This window comes from Nannospalax galili, unplaced genomic scaffold (assembly GCF_000622305.1).
Source record: "Nannospalax galili isolate Female #2095 unplaced genomic scaffold, S.galili_v1.0 scaffold1064, whole genome shotgun sequence".
Lineage (NCBI taxonomy): Eukaryota > Metazoa > Chordata > Mammalia > Rodentia > Spalacidae > Nannospalax > Nannospalax galili.
The window spans coordinates 729,294-736,409 of record NW_008352126.1 but is presented as its reverse complement, the minus strand read 5'-3'; positions in this window follow the sequence as shown (position 1 = coordinate 736,409).

Sequence of the window (7,116 nt, the reverse complement as noted above, 5' to 3'; positions counted from 1 at the left end):
TTACTCCTCTGACTACTGAGATTCCTCAAATATTTTCCCAATTTTCATTGACTAAAAACAGATTTTGGATAGGAGAAGGATTGAAGTTCATTAAGAGGAAAACAGGCAGTGCAAGAATGTTCACTCTCATTTGTGGATCCTAGCTCCAAATACTTAGATACAAGTCAGTCTGTCACCACTCATCAAAAATCTTCTTTTTGTAACAGATGGGGACTACTAAAAAGTTCCACAACTGGTCAACTGCAGAGAATAAGTATCTGTGAGGCACTGAGCCCTAAATGACACATCTACAACGCAGCCTCTACACGAAGTCCTAGGGAAAATAGTGGCACGGGGGCAGAAATTATTGAAGCATCTCTCACTTCTCACCAGCGAAGCTTCCTCATGCTTGGTGAGGTGATTCATGCAGAAAGCCACAACCATCTGGAGTGCAAAGAATAAGAAACTACAGAGTGCTGATTCCTGAATCGGACACCTGTGTCAAACATCTGCCAGCCAAAGCTCAGGGATCATTGCAGAAAGCCATAGGAGCCAAAGGTGGTAGACGACCACAAGGAAACAATTTTCCAGACAGCTGGTCCATGGTTCATATGAACTCACAGCAATGATGACAGCGTGCACAAGACCCATGCAAGCTCAAGCCATACAAAATACCAGCATAGAAGCAGGTAAGTCGGTAAGAAGCCCCAAACTTAGTTGAAGAACTATTGGCAAATGATAGCTTTTGGGAGAGTGAAAGGGAGAGTCGATTTTTTTTTAAGGGTGTGATGCCAGATAGGATAACCAGGCTCCAGCAGATGGGCACACACTGAGGGGCATTTGGGGATACAAACTTGGCTCTAAGGCCTTAAAATATATGACACAGTACATGAAATTTGGCAGTGGTGAATATGTGTCAGTACAGATAAGGCAGGGGGCCTAAATACGACCAAAACCAATTGTATGAAATATGTAAAAATCCAGTACAAAAGAAAAAGTAGAAAAAAGAAAATTGCGTAAAAGACTAAAAATGAAGAGAAAGTAAAAGTTTTCTGAACTATATCAATAATTAAATTTTTAAAGTTCATGTTCAAGAGAGTGATAAAACCCCATTCTTAAATTCATATGGAAGCACAGATATTTGTGACTAACCCAAAGAAATGCTGAATAAAAGAAAAAAGATAGAGGCTCTACAGTACTTGATTTCAAGACATTCTTAATCTTCAGGACCAAAAAGCAAGGTGCTGCACAAAACAAACTCATGGGCCAAGGGACCAGAAGAGAAACTGGACAAGTAAACCCATGTATCTAGAGCTAGCTGATTCTTAACAAAGGCACCAAACACATTCGTTGGAAGAGGATAGACCAACGAACAAAGAACGCTGGAAAAAAACACATGTTCACATGCAAAATATTGAAGCCTGACCCTTGTCTTTTATTCTGTACAGACATCTAGATAAATAGAGCTGAAAACATGAAACTGTGAGAAGAAAAAGGAGTACTTGTAGAACAAAGAGTAATTAAACAACTTCAATATATTAGTATAAGCAATGAGATGGGGAAACTAACTGCAAAATGACAGGAAACAGAAGCTAAAATATTCGAAGGGAATCATACTAAAAAGCTTCTGCACAGCTAAGAAAACCATCAGTGCAGAGAAGATTTTGCCGTCTGACGTTTGGTTAATAGTAAGGGTCTATAAAGATTTCCAAATGTCTAGAAGCACTTGCCACCAAGCCTGACAATCTGAGTTCAGTCTTCAGGACCTACAGGGCAAAAGGAAAGCACTGACTTCCACAGATTGTTCTCTGACCTCCTCAAAGGTGCCACATATTTATCATGAGCATGTTTTCCATCTTTCTTCCAACTTCAGATCCCTCTTTATCCTCTTTAATCCTTTAGATTCCTCTTGATCATTTATGAGTGCACTGACCTGCTCTTCCTCATGTGACAGTTGCGATTAGTTCACTCTCCCTCAAACACACCATACCAGTAACTGTGTATATCTAACTCTCTGTATTTCATAGTCATGATTTATCTTTGCTTTGTTACATTCACATTGAATTCCATTTTATAATTGGTTTCTTACCATTGATCCCTTGGGTCCCGGGGTTTGTAAATATTCCGATTTCTACCTGAGATTGATATCTTGTTTGAACATTTTATCCTGATTAAGGGTTAACAGTAAGTTTTACCACTCTGTTACGTTTACTAGGGAGGTTTGCATGTTGATGAAGGCATTCTGTTCATCTGCACTATAGTTGTGTTGTTGAGCTCAATGAATTATAGGCTCTGATAGTCTTGACATTTCCACTGGTAGGAGATAGAGTTCCTTCAGTGTTAATTAGTTTAGGTAATATGCTGTTGAGATTTACTTCAGTGACTAAAACAATAGGAAGGTTATGTTGGATGTACTATTAGCCTATATAAAATAATTTGAATATGTCATATAACAGTATTTACAAATAAACCATGCATTATCCTTATAATCATCCTCATGAAGAAGGCATAATGTGTTTCCAATTAAATTAAACCCTAGCATTCTTGTTAATAAACTGCTAAAAAGAAAAGCAATTTCCTATTAAAGTGTCCAATGATTGATTAAACTTACATTTTAATAACATCATAATTAAATATATTCCTTAGCAGGGAAGCAATATTTTTAAAAGGGGACATCCCTCAGTAGTTTCTAAGTCACACATATATGAATTCATTATATATATGCATACACATATCTGAGGACTTACCCAATATAAAATATATTTTTTCTGTCATACAAAATATTGATAACCTAACACTGGATATTAAAACTGTATCAGGGTCTGGAGTGATGGCTCAGCAGTTATGAACACTCACTACTCTTGCAGATGATCCAGACTAGTTCCCAGCCTCCATGTTAGTCTGCAACTACGTGTAATTCCAGTTTCAGGTGATTCAAAACCCTTTTATGGCATCCTCCAGGATCAGGCGTGCACATGTTACATATAAACGTGGTGCATGTAGGCACTCACAAATCCATATAGGAGTAAAAAGTAGATATTTTAAAAAGATTATATGGATAGAATTTAACATTTTAATACACTTTAAAAAACAAAACAAAACTGATTTTTCTCAAGTAAATTTGTGACACATTGTTAAAATTCATAGCAATATGCAGCCTTTGAATTGTTTCTTTCAGCAAAGAAAATAAGCACATTTGCAATTCACACACTCAGAGTTTCCGAGTCATTCATTACTGAAGTTTCGAGGTCTGAGTAACATTATGAATTTGTCAGATGAGTGCATGTACATATATGATTGATTCATTATATTTTCATAACAACCCTTTCAAGTTAACTTTTTATCTAATAGATTTAGCAGACTTTAGCTCAACAACTTGAACATAAATAAGTATGAGTCTATTCTAAACAGCATGCGCTCAGAACACTCATCCTCCTGATGCCGTCCCTCACAGTGAAGAGTAAACAGGCACGGTAGCAAACCACCATGAAATAATTTTAAATTGAGTTTTTCGTTACTCAGCTGTTGCACTACTGGATTTTGATGATTTCACTTGGACAGTTTATATTTCCATGAATATGATTTTAGTCAAGGAAAAATAAATCAAATTATAGTAGGTTTCTCTCCGAAGTAATCAGTTTTGTTGTTTTGTACAAAGAAGATGAATAATTTGTTTTGGATCTGATATCTAATTGATGTGACATAACATGTATTCATCCCAATTTCCTTCATAATGGATTGCGCTCATCAGTGGCGTCTCAGGGAGGGACGGTGGAAGCGGACTGCAAAGAGCAGCATTTCATCATGCTGTGGTTCAGTGCTGACAGGCTGGCTGCCCTTATGCTGTTTTATCACTGTTCTAAAGGTTTTACATGAAACAGGCCCCTTTAGCATGCACTTGTGGTCTTTTCTTCAACTTACCTGTGTTACCTTGTTGTGTAAAGGAAACCAAACTCTCATGGACCTGAGGATTTTGATAGCCCTGGTAGCATGTCCTTTGTCTTAAGCAGGTGAGTGCAACTGGCGTCTCATTGTTCCTTAATCTTGATACATGAGAATTTGCACAGTAAAAATTCAAGATTGCCTTCATTCACTCAATATATACTTTAAAACTGGATGTTATTATTCAAAACACTTCTGGAAGATACATGAAAACAAGTATTTGTGTGCTAAGTCCTTCCTTATGAAAGCATTTTTGTCCTACAAATTTCAGATGACTATAACGTCATGACTATGACGTCTATGACTATAACGTTCCATCCCCAAATTTTGCATAGAAGTGGAAGGAGAGATCAGACACCACAGATCTGTCCTACTCTCACATGCATGCTGTATGTCATGAACACCCCAACACACGTCACATGCAAACACACACATGAAAATGCACACACACACACACACACACACACACACACGTTAGGGCAGGAATTTGAAACAGAAACCATGGAGGAGTGCTGGTTACCAGCTCACTCCCAGACTCAGGCTTAGCTAAACTTACACAGCCCAGGACCACATGCTCAGAGAATAGTGTCACAAACAGTGGGCTGTTGCCTCCTACCTCAATCAACAATGGAAACCATCCCCTATAGACACATCCTCAGGTGAATATGATGTAGCAAATTTTTAGTTGAGGTATTCCTCTCTGATGAATCTAGATTGGGTCAAAATGATAGGTTCAACAAACTAGGCAAAAATTTAAGACCAAATTGCTGATTTTGTTGATTAATAGGAGTTCGTCCCATACGTTTTAAATGAATCACTTCTCTTAAGAGTATACTGAAAATACCTTCTTTAACTTTCTGTCTTGTATGCTCAGTTCCTTATTTTTTTCTTATTTTATTGATTGAGAATTCCATATAGGCATCCAATGTGTGTTGACCGAGTCCTTCCCCTCCAGCTTTTCCCTTTATACTCACCAGTGACATTCCATCCCCAGTTCTTGAGTAATTTTTTGTAACGCAAAAACTTAGTGCTGACAGTATTTGTATGCATTTTAAGCCATCTAATGGATCATACATGCATGTCTTTTGGGTCATCGACTGGAGCATGGGTAACCTCTCAGGGATTGCTTTCCAGGAATAAGTTGTCATTATCTCTTCAGCTAGGGATGAAAATTCCTGACTGCCACCCTCCATGGTGGAGTTTTGTGTGACTGGATCTTCTGCAGATCTTGGTACATGAAGTCACAACCATAGAAGCTACTCATCTGTGACACTACCCTGTTTTGTCTAGACAACACTGTTTCACTGTAGTTACCCCCTGTGCCTGTTTCTTACAATGTTTCCACTCCTCATCTACAGCCATCTCTGAGCCTTTAGAGGAGTGGGTGTTATATATTTACGTCCCATTTAGAGCTGAGTGAACCACAATCTATTATTTTGTGCATGACCAGTTGTAGGTCTCTGTGTTACTCAGTATCTGCTGCATGAAGTTACTCTGATTAGGCTTAAGGGAAGCCCTTATTTATGGGTATAAAGATAAGTTCTTAGGAATCAGTTTAATAATATTCACTTTTAGCAGAAAAAGAGAACTAGGTTTTCCCTCAGGACCCAGCTGACCTTGGATTCTTGACCCCATTAATGGTGCCAGATACAAGTTCCATCTTGCGGAGCAGGTCTTAATTCTAGGCAGAAAATGGCTGTTAACTCCTATAACAGTCATACAACTATTGCACCAGTGGGCATGACTTGTCAGGCCAGTAGTTATTGTAGATCACATGGTTCACAGCTGGGTAAAACTGATGATTACTTTTCTTTATGGATGGATAGTGTACATAGCACCTTCCAGCACTATGGGAGCTATCCAGTAAAGACTAAGCTTCTAGATTAGTAATAGCTTGATTTCTCCATGTTCTATGACTTTATTATGTGGCGTCTTTTGCATGAAGTTCTAGAGGTTAAGTAAAAAGAATGGCAATAGCTTGCCATGTTTAGATAGATAGATGATAGATAGAGAGATAGATAGATAGATAGATAGATAGATAGATAGATAGATAGATAGATAGATAGATAGATAGATAGATAGATAGATAGATAGATAGATAGATAGATAGATAGATAGATAGATAGATAGATAGATAGATAGATAGATAGATAGATAGATGACAGATGAGGGGTTTCTACAGCAGCAGGGCTACATTTGGTATTTTCAGAAGTCCTCAGTGTTAGATGACTAGTGTTCCCTCCACTAACTTGTCCTCCCTTGCCCTCCCCATTTAACATCATTGTTCATTCCTACTTCATGTCACCTGCATTTTATCTCTTCTCTCTTAAACACTGCAAGGCAATGGTCCTTTACTGACTTCTTCGCCATTATGAAAATTCTAATTTAAACACACATACCTAATTATCCAAAGCTAGAATTCACATAAGAGAGAGAACACATGAGGCTTGTCTTTCTGTGTGAGTTATCTCACTACAAATGGATCCATCCATTTGGTTGTACATTTCCTATTTATATTTTTAACAGATGAACAATATTCTGTGGTGAAAATGTATCATAATTTCATTATTCATCTATCAGTTGATGGACATCTAGACTGTTCCCATTTCTTGGGTATTGTGAATAGAACAGAAATAAATACAGATGAACAAGTATCTCTGAAGTAGGATATAGAGTTCTTTAGTAATGTAAGCAGGAGTGGCATAGCTGGGTTGTGTGGTAGATACATTTCTAGCTTTTTGAGGAATATGCACTAATTTTGTTTTCTTTCAACATATTTTTATTGAATTTTTTGGTATTTCATACAATAAATGAAGCATATTTAGCCCTCCCATCTGGACACCCCCATAGTTCCCCCCACTTGATTTCCTGCATTCTGTCATGTATGTTTAGGCCTATCCAATCAAGTTTTTGTCCCCAGATATCCCTTTGCTTGAGTTTATCCACTGGAGCTTTATCAGTCTGTCTTGTGTCACTCCCTTAAAGAAGACCAACTGTCCCTCACCGAGCAGTGATCAGCTGCCACTTCCTAGGCTAAGGTCGGAGCTTTTTTCACACAAATTTCCACAGTGGCTGTAGCGGTCTGTATTCCCACGAGCACTAAGTAAACCACCTGCTTTCTTCACATCCTATCCATCATTTCTTTTTTTTTTATTTAAATCTTTGTCACTCTGATTGGGAAAGAGGAAATTTCAA